Consider the following 15316-nt stretch of genomic DNA (forward strand, 5'->3'; position numbering starts at 1 on the left):
TTAAAATGTAATATATTATAAAATTTAAAAATTAAATAGTTAATTTCTCAAAATTTAGGTATTAAAATGAATATAAGGCAAAACTTAAAGACCAAGTCGTAAATTTCTCTTAATTTAATAATTTGGTTTAAATCCAACATACTCATCCTTAACACAATATATATATATATATATAACAAGCAATTTTTGGAATGCAAAAATAGAAAGCTATAAATCAAACAATACATTAATTATTCTCTTTGTATATCATATTTTTGTCATTATAATATTTCAATTTTATTACATTATTCTTCTTGATTTATGTTTTCATAAATAAATTCACACTAAAATTTGGTGATTCATAAGTAAATAAAATCACTCTCAAATATAATTAAAGAAAAAACAATTTAAGCCAAAATTAAAAAATTCATAAAAGATCAAGTCCTTGCATTTAATTTGGAAATGAGATGTATCGCGGACTTTTGTTGAAGACTTGGTATTATTGATTATTCCCTTAAATACCTCTATTTGATCATAAAGCTTATTTAAAATTGCACTTTTATTTCAGCCAATCGAATTTGATTGAACATCAAATCAATCTTTGAGTCAATCTTTTTTAAAAAATTTATTAATAACATGAACTTAATAATATTTCAAACTCAAAATTAATACAGATTGATAAAAAAAAATTTTAAAAAAAAAATTAGTAAGCCACGCCTTTCAAAGTTACATCACATGTATGGTTAACCATTGTCATAGGATATGTACTATCATAGCAATATAATGCCAATTTGAGTTGGATTATAATTAAAAACAAGGAAGATAGAAGAGAAAGAAAACTAATAATAGAATGAGTATGATGTCCAAGTTCCAATGAATGTGAGATTTGTCCAGATTCAATGTACTTTTCTTATCTCTACACCTGAATTAGTAAAGCAAATCACATGTGTTACAATATTTTGTAGTTAGTGTTGTCCTAAATATAGTCAAAGTACTGAATTCAATTGTTTTCCATTTTTATTTTTTAATTGAAGCTTTTTTAAAGATTTTAGCTAAATATTTTTAAGTGTGTAAATATAAATTTTATAGGTAGCTTAACTTAAATAACTGCAAAATGTCATCTATTTTGAATCATAAAAATAATATAATAAGTGGCAATGCCACAGAGAAAGAGTAATGGTACATTCATTTTCATAATGTGATCATGTCATTTAATTTCATTATGATTAATGAAGACTATTACATGTATATTAAGAATTTCAAAGTTCGTTTTAAGATCTTATTAAATGATATATTAATAATTGAAAGTCATAAAAAAAATATGTGAATGAGATAAAAAGATGGCTTTCATTTAATTTTGAGATAAAAAACAATAGTGAAAGATATATGTATCTTTGAAATTAAGATGTTAAAGGATCACTCAAAAGAAGTTATTGACTCTTTCACAAAAATCATATATATCAAGGAAATTTTGAATGATTCAATATGTAGGATTTTAAATCCATAGATACTATTATTTCTAAGGTGAAGCTTGCGTCATAGGTTACATGATGAGATTTTACAAGAAAATGAATTAATAAGTGAAGCTCCTCATGTGAATGCGGATGGAAGCTTAATATATGCTATAATGTATATAAGCATTAAAGAAATTAAGATTAGGAAACCATCAAAATCATCCCAACCTTAAAAGTGAGATCATAACAATTACTCATTGTTTGTTTACTCGGATTAAAAAAATTAAGAATAATAATTTTAAAATATTTTATTCAATATAATATTATAAGAATATATTTTATTATTTTAATATATAAATTTGATATACTTTAATAAGACTCTCTTTCAATAAATAATAAGATGTGATTATTTTTTAAAAAAGAAATACCTTATTACATTTATTTTTTATTGATATTTAAAACTTTCCTCAAAATTTCTTTTTTCTTTTAACATAAGCACTTCCTTGATTTCGTTTGATGTGGGATAAGACTGTCTTATTCCTTGATTAGGTCTTTTCAAATAAATAAGTTTCCAAATAAGGATAATATATTTTTTTTTTCATTGTTTCATTATATACCAAGTAAGATATTAGAAACGGGCTTTGCTAAATGAGAAAAAAAAAATTTATAACATTTATATCTATTCCTCTTATAATAAATTTTTGGTTTACCATATTTTGTATCAAATTACAAACTACAAAGAAAAAAAAAGTCTAATTAAGAAGACATTGTAATAATATCCTAATTAAATTAAACATATGATTAAATTTTAATTTAAGAGCAATAGAGAAAATTATTTTCATTAGTTTAATCAAATATTGCATATTACACGCCTTTTAAATTATAAATTTGGTATCAACTCTTAGTTTTATAAAAATATGAATAATAAAATATTTTGTTAATATTGTATTTAATATTATTTAACAGAAACCACAAAAATAATTCTCCTATTTTTGTTCCCTCATTTCACTATTTTTATGGTTACGAATTTCAGTTATAACGACAAACCTCATAAAGCACTCATTTTGAATCCTACCACATAATTTCAGATCGAATTATAATTTGAAAGTTATGAGAATGTATCAAAATACGAAAAAATTCATGTTCCTCTCTGATCAATTTTATTTTCATCTTTTATTAGTGATATTTTTTGTCTTTATAAAAAAAGATGAGTTACATTCTACATATAATTAATTTTAGTTCAAAAACTAATAGCAGATGAAAATTGTATGTCTCCTAATTAGCTAAAATTTTAATATTGTGGACCTTAATACTTTAACACTAATTTATTAAATATTATTCATTTTTTTTATTAACTCCGTCATAGTAATTTGTGCTTAGTTGGTCCCAAGACTAGATAAAGGAGGATGATTGGGGTAGGTGACAACCAGTGTAAAACTTCATCACACCTCATGATATGGATTCTTATGATATAAACGTTGGGGCGTTCTTTACTTACGACAAGATACATTTGAGCCCAGGTGTAGTGAGAAATATGTAAGGGTGTAGGGCGTTCACCAAAAGTGACGTGCCATGTCGGCGTTCGAGTGTGGTGTTAAATGAGCAAGGGTTCCCACATCATGAACAAGTGTGGGTAAAGAAGTTAGTCCATAGAACAGATAGTAGAACAGATAGTGAAACATAACATAAGATAAGCATAGAGAACAATAGACAATATGTAACATCCTTACTTAGCTAGTCCGTACAGTCTACTATTCCGGTGACCAATGTCGATCCAAGTAGCTAGAATGTTTGAAATTATAAATAGACTAGAGTGAGGAGTTATAAAGAAACTAAATAATGCTCATAAAAATCAAGGAAAAATTTTTAGAAACAAAATACACTAAGGTTAAACGAGCCGAAACACCAGGGATGAGTAACCCGAAAGGGAAGTGACAGTTAAGGCCGTTAATAACCCTAGACCCGGGGGAAAAATTATAAAATAATTTTTGGGACTCCATAGAAGGGTCATTGAGGTTCTTATAGCATTAGAATGCCAAGAAAATGCTTAGAAAAATTTTTCTATCGGTACACACAATTTTAGCTCGTTAAGCCAAACGGAGGGCATTTTAGTCATTTCGTCTTCAGATATGATTTTTAGCCAACTTGTCCATTTATGTAAATAATTTATATGACATAAATTTTGAATAAATGGAAATCTCACTCCATTAGAGGTTTGTGACCTAACCTTGATTTTCTCTTTAAATTCATGTTAAAGGACTATGAATGAGTGCAAATTACAAAGAAATTTATTAAATACCATGTGTATGCCCATCCCATATTTTTGGCAGCCTTGGTTAGGGTAAGATTGTGATGATTTTTATGGAGCTAAAATGGTAGTATGGCTACCCCCAATATGCATCTCTTGAGTGGAGTGATGAAATGCAAATGATAATGCATGGGTGATGATGTTTGAGTTAGGGTTTGGAATGAAAATGAGACTTTGATCATGTGATGATGAAAGTAGGTTTTAATGGTCAATTAGTGACCATTTGGTTTTTTTTGAATAAAAAATGAAGTGGATTGTGTAGTGGGATTTGAGTTTGGTGTGGCTGCCCTTGGTGACCTGCAGGACTGGGCATGAGTCCAGCAGGTTTGGGCAGCAATAACTGGAGTTGTAGAGGTTCAATTGGTGCAAGGCCAATTGGACATGAAACTAGACACATAATGGCACAACTTTGGTGAAGAAACTATGCCCAGAAAATTAAACCAAGTTGACCTAAAGATTGCCCTAATCTGGGTGACCTGCATTCTGCCTGGGCAAAATGACCAAATGAACAGTGTTTAGTCATTTGGTCATAACTCAGTGTAGAAAGATCCAATTGACCTGAAATTTTACCAGCAATAATATGAGATATAGACCTACAACTTTCATGAAGAAATCCAACCCAAATTATGATCATAACATATTCAAAAAGTGACCTGAAATCACTACTCCTAATACTGTAGATTTGGTTAGTCCAGAAATTCTGGAAAAATTATAATCCAGCCAGTTGTGGTTTTTGGGCCATAACTTGAGTTACAAAACTCCAAATTAAGTGATTCAAAAACGAAAATGTAACTAAACAAAATAAGGAACAACTTCCATGTTGATCATTTTGCCAGATTCCCACTGCAAAAATGACTAATAGAACAGTAAATACAAAGCTTGAAAACTAAAAATTTTGAACAATTAACATTAAGCTTAGAAATGGTATTGGCAACCAATACCAACAATTTTAAAATACAAAATGTGGTATGTTGGGAGTATTAGAACCAATGTACCTATTTCCTATGCAAAAGTCAACATTTTAGTTGACTAATGAAATAAATAGTAACATCTAAACTTAAATTTCTAGAATTATACAATTTAAAAGTGTAACATGGCCTAATACACCTAGCAAAATTGGTTTGGATAGGTTGGCATGCCAATAGGGTTCTGTTAGCAGTATTGCATATGGCTTCATGCCATTCTGTGTTTAATGGCCTCCCATGCCATTCTGTGATAAAATAGCCTTTGGCTATGGTAATTGAGTTATTATACTTGAATTATATCCATGATGATTATTATAGCTTATTAGCGGTTCTGTTGCACACCGGGAGATACAATGTGACCGATGGTGTGATGGTCCGAGGTACTTAGTACCCAGTGCCAGTTTACCCGTTTATCCAGTCCAGTCGACTAGTGTGGATTACTCGGGCAATGATAATAAATCTTACCAAACTTTAATCGAATAATACTGCAATAAATATCAGGAATTAAGTCTACTAAAAATGTAAACACACATTCAACATATTTATTTTATTTTAGTTATTTTATTTATTTTATTTTATATTATCACCATTAAGCAGAATTGCTTAGCGCGTCGCTTTTGCCACGCGCAGGTACTGGAGACATAGCTGGGGAAACCAGCAGACATCAGACTGAGTGAACTTTCAGAGCTGCATACTGAGTCCAGAGTCTCCTCACATCTGCAGTGCACTTGGTAGGACATTAGGACTTTGGGTGGTATTTTGTATTTTGCATTTTGTATTAGTTTTGGATTGTAACTATAAACTCTTGAAATTATTTGATAATGTAAATATATGAAATTTCATGTTATTGAAATTTTCTGTATATTATGTGGAAAAATGAAATGTTGAGAACTATTTATAAATATGCTTCAAGTGATGAAGTGAACAGAAAAATTCTGAAAATAGTGTTGTGATTTCGAGATTGATTTGAAATGTGTGTATAATGGATTCTGGATTTGGAAACTATATTGGAAGTGTCTTTTAAACAGGTTCAGAAGAACTGTTTTTCCAATTTATAGCCGGCACTCTGCCGAATTTTCTATAAAAATTGTGAAAAAATTCAGATTTATGAAAAATTATAAATAAATGAATTAAAAGAGATAAATTGTAATTGAAATACGAATTGGTGCTCCGGCACACTGAGTGGCATATCTTGCTCGGCTACACTGTAGACGGGTAAGGGGTGTCATATTTAGTGGTATCAGAGCATCAGTTTAGGCGTTTCTGGGCCTAGATAGAGTGCATACCATTGCATTGCATTTGTAAGTGTTGAGGTGACAATGATGCAGATCTGTTTGTTTTCTTATTTTGAATAGGATATGGATCCTGCTTCTCAAAGAGTAGTTGATGAAGAGGTGGAGAGTTGTGCTCCACCAAGGGTTGAATCTAGGGGCAGGGGAGAATCTGCTCCACCAGCAGCTGAGGCACCTACCCAACCTCAGTTTGCACTATTTCTACAAATAACCGAGTTTTACCAGCAAATGATGGGGGCAATTCCACCACCACAACCATAGCCACAACCTCCACCAGCACCACAGAAGTCCCATCTGGAGAAACTGCGAAAACATGGGGCTATGGATTTCTTTGGGAAGAGGGAGGATGATCCCATGACAGCAGAAAACTGGTTGGATAGAACAATCAGAGTGCTGAAACAGCTTAATTGCACCCCTGAACAGAACCTGGAGGGTGCTATGTCCCTACTTCAGGATGATGCATATCAGTGGTGGGACACAGTAACTAGTGAGGTGCAACCGGAACGGATCACCTGGGAATTCTTCCTCACAAAGTTCAAGAAGAAATATGTCAGCAAAGTATATTTAGAAGAGAGAAGAAGAGAATTTATCAGTTTGAGACAGAGGCAATTATCAATGGTAGAGAGGTGCAGAAGGTTCGAAGAAGGGCTCAATGATAATATTAAAGTCATGATAACAGCATTGGAGATCACAGATTTTACTAAATTAGTAGATGCTGCATCAAAATAGAAAGGGTCTGAATAAATGAGCAAACTAAAAGGGAAAGACAGCAGAAGAGGGGTCCAGGTCAATCCAATTCATTTTCTGCTCCCACTAAGAAGAGTAAGGGTCCTCCTGCTCAGGGTTCAGGACAACCAAAAGATCAGGGTTAGTCCCAGGGGCCTAGACCATAGTTCACACCTAGGAGAGGCAAGTCCACACCATCAGTGGGCAGCTCTCTAGGGACGGTGTTCAAGGGACTAGCCCCAGCATCTTCTACCCGTAGTGCCAGAAGTGGCATAAGGGGACTGTTGGCGAGTGACTGGTGCATGCTTACGGTGTGGATCTACAGAACATCAGATCAAGAATTGTCCGAAGAGGACTACCACAGTTGCTCCAATACAAGCCGACCGACCTGCTCCTGCACCACAAAAGGGTAGGAAACCTAGTAAATATGAGGCAGCTGGTCCATCACTGAGGCCTACATCTGAGTCAACTGAGAGGCCAGAGACTAGAATACCAGCCAGGGCGTATACCATCAAAGCTCAGGAGGAGCAAGATGCCCCGGATGTCATCAAGGGTACGTTCTCCCTCTACAACACTTTTGTGCATGCATTGGTGTATCTAGGATCTACTCATTCCTACATTTACATCAAACTATCCATAGAGAGGGGAGTTCCAGTAGAGGAGAGTGATCAAGACATTCTAGTCACAAATTCACTAGGCCACAGTGTGGTAGTGAATAAGGTATATAAAGGTTGCCCGTTGAGGATTCAGGGATATGAATTCTCAACAGACCTAATTGAATTGCCCTTCCACGAGTTTGACGTGATTTTGAGAATGGACTAGTTGTCACGTCATCAGGCAATAGTTGATTGCAAATTGAAGAGGATTTCTCTGAAAACTTCTGAGGGTAATGAGATTACGATTGTGGGTAAAAGGACAGATTTCATGTCCATGTTATCTCAGCCACAGTTGCAAGAAGATTGATGAGAAAAGGCTATGAAGCTTACCTAGCACACGTGATTGATACTAGGCAAGCTAAGCCAAAACTGTGTGATATACCCACAGTAAGAGACTTCCCATATGTATTTCCTGAAAAGTTTCATGGTTTACCACCAGAAAGGGAAGTTGAGTTTGCTATTGAGGTAATGCCGGGTACAGCACCAATTTCTATTACCCCTTATAGGATGGCACCCACTGAATTGAAGGAGTTGAAAATTCAGTTGCAAGAGTTACTCGATAAGGGGTTCATACGCCCCAGTGTGTCACCATGGGGAGCTCTGGTGCTGTTTGTAAAGAAGAAGGATGGAACTTTAAAATTGTGTATTGATTACCGGCAGTTGAACAAGGTAACTGTGAAGAATAAATATCCATTGCCCAGAATTGACAATCTGTTTGATCAGTTGAAGGGAGCTGGTATATTTTCAAAAATTGATCTCAGATCAGGGTATCATCAGTTGAGGGTAAAGGATGCAAATGTGTCAAAAACTGCATTCAAAACCTGGTATGGGCATTATGAATTTGTAGTGATGCCATTTGGGTTAACAAATGCTCCAGCAGCATTTATGGACCTTATGAACCGTATCTTTCATCCATACTTAGATCCATTTGTAGTGGTCTTTATTGATGATATTCTGGTGTATTCCAAGACCAGGGAAGAACATGATGAACATTTAAGGATTGTTCTGCAAACCCTGCGAGAAAAGAAGCTATATGCTAAGCTGTCCAAGTGTGACTTCTGGATGAGTGAAATCTCCTTTCTTGGACACATAGTATCAGCTAAGGAGATTAGAGTAGATTCCAAAAAGATAGAAGCAGTGATGGAATGGAAGCCTCCCAGAAATATAACTGAGGTCAGAAGTTTCTTGGGGTTAGCTGGGTATTACAGAAGATTTGTGAAGGGGTTTTCTCTTATAGCTGCTCCAATGACCAAGTTGTTGCACAAGAATGTGAAATTTGGCTGGAACGATAAGTGCCAAGCCAGTTTTGAAAGGCTGAAGGCTATGTTGACAGAAGCACCAGTGTTAACACAGCCAATGTCGGGAAAAAATTTTGTGGTCTACAGTGATGCCTCGCATAATGGGCTAGGGTGTGTATTGATGCAAGAGGGGAAAGTGGTCGCCTATGCTTCCAGGCAGTTAAGGCCACATGAACAGAACTACCCTACTCATGACCTGGAATTAGCAGCAATTATCTTCGCACTGAAGATATGGAGGCATTATTTATATGGTGAAAAATGTTACATCTATACAGACCACAAGAGTGTAAAATATTTGCCAACCCAGAAGAAGCTCAATCTTAAATAGAGGCGATGGATTGATTTCCTAAAGGACTATGATTGTGTGATAGATTATCATCCTGGGAAGGCAAATGTAGTTGCTGATGCCTTGAGCAGAAAGTCCATCACAGCTTTAAGATCACTAAATGCCTGTCTGTCCTTAGCTCAAGATGGAGCTATTTTGGCTGAGTTGCAAGTGAGGCCAAACCTGCTGCAGCAGATACAAGATGGGCAAAGGGCAGATGAAAAATTAATGGCCATTGTGGGTAAAATTCTAGAGGGAAAGGAAACTGAATATGAGGTGAAACCAGATGGGTGTCTGTACTACAGAGGAAGAGTGTGTGTACCAGATGATAGGGAATTGAAAACTAGTATTCTGAAAGAAGCACACACTAGTGTTTATGCTATGCACCCAGGAAGCACAAAAATGTATAATGATTTGAAGCCTCATTATTGGTGGCCTGGTATGAAGAGGGTTATAGCTGACTACGTGACTAAGTGTTTGACATGTCAGCAAGTTAAAGCAGAACATCAAGTTCCATCAGGATTGCTATAGCCTATAAGCATACTTGAATGGAAATAGGACCGGGTCACCATGGATTTTGTTAGTGGTCTATCTCTCACCCAAAAGAAGTATGATGCAGTGTGGGTGATAGTGGATAGATTGACGAAGTCAGCACATTTTCTGCCAGTTAGGACTGACTACTCACTGGAGAAGTTAGCATAATTGTATATCAGTGAGATAGTTAGGCTGCATGAAATCTCACTTTCCATCATATCTTACTAAGACCCAATGTTTACATCGAGATTCTGGAAAAAGTTGTAAGAAGCCTTGGGCACACAACTCCGTTTTAGCATGGCTTTTCATCCCCAGACGGATGGACAGTCAGAACGAGTAATCCAGGTAAACCTAAAAATTAATTGAATTTTTACAAATAATAAATTGAAATGATAGTAACAATGTGAATTATGTAATAGATCCTGGAGGATATGCTGAGGAGTTGTATCATTGAGTTTGAGGAGAGTTGGGATAAATATCTCCCACTAGCAGAATTCGCATATAACAATAGCTACCAAGCTAGCATTCAAATGGCTCCGTATGAAGCACTGTATGGGAGGAAATGTAGAACGCCAGTGTGTTGGACTGAATTGGGCGAAGATAAGCTGGTAGGACCAGACCTGGTGAAACAGACTGAGGAGAAAGTGAAGAGATGATGAGGCAACAGTTTCCTCAACTGTTTGTATCAGGTAAATTTCGAGGATGCAATTTTTTATTAGAGGGGAAGAGTTGTAACATCCTCACTTTAGCTAGTCCATACAGTATACTGTTTTGGTGACCAATGTCGGTCCGGGCAACTAGAATGTTTGAAATTATAAATAGACTAGAGTGAGGAGTTATAAAGAAACTAAATAATGCTCATAAAAATCAAGGAAAAATTTTTAGAAACAAAATACACTAAGGTTAAACGAGCCGAAACACCAAGGATCAGTAACCCGAAAGGAAAGTGACGGTGAAGGCCGTTAATAACCCTAGACTCGAGGGAAAAATTATAAAATAATTTTTGGGACTCCAAAGAAGGGTCGTTGAGGTTCTTATGGCATTAGAATGCCAAGAAAATGCTTAGAAAAATTTTTCTATCGATACACACAATTTTGGCTCGTTAAGCCAAATGGAGGGCATTTTGGTCATTTCATCTTCAGAGATGATTTTTGGCCAACTTGTCCATTTATGTAAATAATTTATATGACATAAAATGTGAATAAATATTGTTAAAAATTTAATTAAAATTAAATAGACAAGAAAAGGATAGAAAATGAAAGAAATTAAAATTATGACATCATAATGATGTCATTAAAATTCTCCCAACCAATCCAATGTTGACACATGGCATAAGTTTATTTAAAAGAGTCTAAATGGGCAGAAAAATGAAGAAAAAAATCAGAACTCTCTCTTACCTTTTCCTTGCCGTCACCCTTCCCTCCATGGCCACCATGAGCAAGCTTTTTAAAGCTCGATTTCCCTAGCTTTTACCCAACTAAACCCTATATTTCCAACACAAAAAAGTGTTCTTACATCTTGGTGAGTCTTTTGGGAGCAAAAAGAAAAGAAAAAGAAGAACCCTAGCAAGTTAGAAATCTCACTCCATTAGAGGTTTGTGACCTAACCTTGATTTTCTCTTTAAATTCATGCTAAAGGACTATGAATGAGTGTAAATTACAAAGAAATTTATTAAATACCATGTGTATGCCCATCCCATATTTTCTGCAGCCTTGGTTAGGGTAAAATTGTGATGATTTTTATGGAGCTAAAATGGTAGTATGGCTGCCCTCAATATGCATCTCTTGAGTGGAGTGATATGCAAATGATAATGCATGGTTGATGATATTTGAGTTAGAGTTTGGAATGAAAATGAGACTTTGATCATGTGATGATGAAAGTAGGTTTTAATGGTCAATTAGTGACCATTTGGTTTTGTTTGAATCAAAAATGAAGTGGATTGTGTAGTGGGATTTGAGTTTTGGTGCAGGTTTGGGCATGAGTCCAGCAGGTTTGGGCAGCAATAACTAGAGTTGTAGAGGTTCAATTGGTGCAAGGCCAATTGGACACGAAACTAGACACATAATGACACAAATTTGGTGAAGAAACCATGCCCACAAAATCAAACCAAGTTGACCTAAATATAGCCCTAATCCGGGTGACCTGCATTCTACCTGAGCAAAATGACTAAATGAACACTATTCAGTCATTTGGTCATAACTCAGTGTAGAAAGGTCCAATTGACCTGAAATTTTACCAGCAACAAGCTGAGATATAGCCTACAACTTTCATGAAGAAACCTAACCCAAATTATGACCATAACATATTCAAAAAGTGACCTGAAGTCACTGTTCCTAATACTGTAGATTTGGTCAGTCCAGAAATTCTAAAAAAATTATAATCTGGCTAGTTATGGTTTTTGGGCCATAACTTGAGTTACAAAACTCCAAATAGAGTAAAAAATAAAATGTAATTAAACAAAATAAGGAACAACTTTCATGTTGATCATTTTGCCAGATTCCCACTACAAAAATGACTAATGGAACAGTAAATACAAAGCTTGAAAACTGAAAATTTTGAACAATTAACATTAAGCTTAGAAATGGTATTGGCAACCAATACCAATAATTTTAGAATGCAAAATGTGGTATGTTGGGAGTATTAGAACCAATGTACCTATTGCCTATGCAAAAGTAAATATTTTAGTTGGCTAATAAAATGAATAGTAACACCTAAACTTAAATTTCTAGAATTATACAATTTAAAAGTGTAACATGCCCTAGTACACCTAGCAAGATTGGTTTGGATAGGTTGGCATGCCAATAGAGTTCTATTGGTAGTACTGCATATGGCTTCATGCCATTCTGTGTTTAATGGCCTCCCATGCCATTCTGTGATAAAATAGCCTTTGGCTATGGTAATTGAGTTATTATACTTGAATTATATCCTTGATGATTATTACAGCTTATTAGCTGTTCTGTTGCGCACCGGGAGACACAATATGACCGATGGTGTGATGGTCCGAGGTACTTAGTACCCGTGCTAGTTTACCCGTTTATCCAGTCCAGTCGACTAGTATGGGTTACTCAGGCAATGATAATAAATCTTACCAAACTTTAATCGAATAATACTGTAATAAATATCAGGAATTAAGTCTACCAAAAATGTAAACACACATTCTGCATATTTATTTTATTTTGGTTATTTTATTTTATTTTATTTTATATTGTCACCACTAAGCAGAATTGCTTAGAGCGTCGCTTTTGCCACGCGCAGTTACTGGAGACATAGCTAGGGAACCCAGCAGACATCAAACCGGGTGAACTTTCAGAGCTGCATACTAAGTCCAGAGTCACCTCACATCTGCAGTGCACTTGGTAGGACATTAGGACTTCGGGTGGTATTTTGTATTTTGCATTTTGTATTAGTTTTGGATTGTAACTATAAACTCTTGAAATTATTTGATAATATAAATATATGAAATTTCATGTTATTGAAATTTTCTGTATATTATGTGGAAAAATGAAATGTTGAGAAATATTTATAAATGTGCTTCAAGTGATGAAGTGAACAGAAAAATTCTGAAAATAGTGTTGTGATTTTGAGATTGATTTGAAATGTGTGTATAATGGAGTTCTGGATTTGGAAATTATATTGGAAGTGTCTTTTAAACAAGTTCAGAAGAACTGTTTTTCCAATTTATAGCCGGCACTCTGCCGGATTTTCTATAAAAATTGCGAAAAAATTCAGATTTATCAAAAATTGTAAATAAATGAATTAAAAGGGATAAATTGTAATTGAAATATGAATTGGTGCTCCGGCACACTGAGTGGCATATCTTGCTCGGCTACACTGTAAACGGGTAAGGGGTGTCACACGATATTATAGAAGGAGATCAATTAGGAAGGAACAGGATAGGAGGAGAATCAAGGTTGGTACTTGAAATGTTGGATCACTTATAGGAAAATTAATAGAGCTTATGGGTACCTTGGAATGGAGAAGAGTGAATATTGCTTGCATTTAGGAGACTAAATGGATATGAGAGAAAAGCAAGGAAGTGGGTAATTCAGGATATAAACTATGGTTTACCAGAAAGGAGAGGAACAAAAATGGAGTAGGCATAATCTTAGATAAGACATTGAAAGATGCTGTAATAGCTGTGAAAAAGAGTAGGAGATAGAATTACACTAGCAAAGCTGGTACTAGAAGGAGAAATAATAATTGTAGTTAGTGCTTATGCCCCACAAATAGGACTAGATAGTGAGAGGAAATAAAGGTTTTGGGAAGATATGGATAATCTAATGCAAAGTACACCGAATGAAGAGAATGTTCTCGTCGGTGGAGATTTGAATGAATATGTAGGAAGTGATAGGCAAGGTTATGAGAATGTTCATGGAGATTTTGGTTTTGCTAGCCAAAATGAAGAGGAGAAAAGCATCTTGGATTTTGCCATGACGTACGACCTAATACTAGCAAATACCTACATTATAAAAAGGAAGTCGCATTTAGTGACTTTCAAAAGTGAACAACATAGAAGCCAAATTGACTTTCTCTTAACCAGGAAGACAAATAGAACTCTATACATGGGAGAGACTTTTAAAAGTCAACATCGGTTAGTAGTCTTGGATGTCAAGTTTAGGAGCAATTCAAGTAAGACTAGAAGAAATATTGTAGCTCGAACAAAGTTGTAGGAGTTCAAAGGAGTAAAGCAAGTGAAGTTCAAAAATGAGCTTCTCAAGTCCGAAGCATGAAAGTTAGATGTGGAGGCCAATAGCATGTGGATATAGATGGCATCAAAGATTAGAGAAGTAGCTAAAAAAGTACTTGGAGAGTCTAGAGCACATGGCCCTATCTACATGTATTGCTGAGGAGGTAATAACCTTGAATACTTCAGACACTTCTGCAAATCAAAACTCCAAAATCTCTGTTTAATATTCACTGGGCTTTACCTTTAGTACCTGCGCGAGGAAACAAATCCATCGCGCTAAGCATTGTTACTTAGTAGTGCAATAATATAACAAGAAAATAATATACAAATAAAAAAGAAATGGATCAAAATTTGGATACTGTGGAATTTAATCTAATTTCATATAATACTTCTAGTATTAACTATCCTTTGTTCTAATTTATTCCTCTTCAGAAGCGCTCAATTCTTTCATAATAATTAAATATTCTTACTCATTTATTTAATTGCTAATATTTTCAGTTGCTAATATTCTTAACTTATTTCAATAAATTTCACTGCCCAAGTAACCTATGACAGGCTAACTAAACTGGATAATGGGTCGTTGGCACTGGACACCACGGTACCTCAGGCCGTCATACCATGAGACGCGGAACGTCAACCACGTATGCAGTCAGAATGGCTAAAAAGCCATGATAACACATAATCAGGTATAAAAGCCATGAGTGCGGGCATAAATCCATGAGTGCGGGCATAAAGCTACGAGTGCAGGCATAAAGCCTTTTGCAGTACTGCTAAAACAATACCCTATTGACATGTCAATCTATCCAATCTGACGCACGTGTCTAGGCAATACATAGGCATATAAGTACCATTAAATATTAATATGTCTTCTTATTTCATTATTTTATTATTTCATTATAAGTTCCAATTATAATTTATAACGTTTTAATTTTGTTCTTAGCAGAAGTACAAATTTCTAAATCAAAATTCTGTATAGTTTATGCATTCATCATAATTCATACATTCCTTACATCATTCATTTTGGATCTCAGTTCGCAACAATGGTATTCATGTACTATTGTACTCAAAACATTCTTTTTGTTTCTCATATGG

Source organism: Hevea brasiliensis, unplaced genomic scaffold (assembly GCF_030052815.1).
Source record: "Hevea brasiliensis isolate MT/VB/25A 57/8 unplaced genomic scaffold, ASM3005281v1 Scaf1, whole genome shotgun sequence".
NCBI classification, from domain to species: domain Eukaryota; kingdom Viridiplantae; phylum Streptophyta; class Magnoliopsida; order Malpighiales; family Euphorbiaceae; genus Hevea; species Hevea brasiliensis.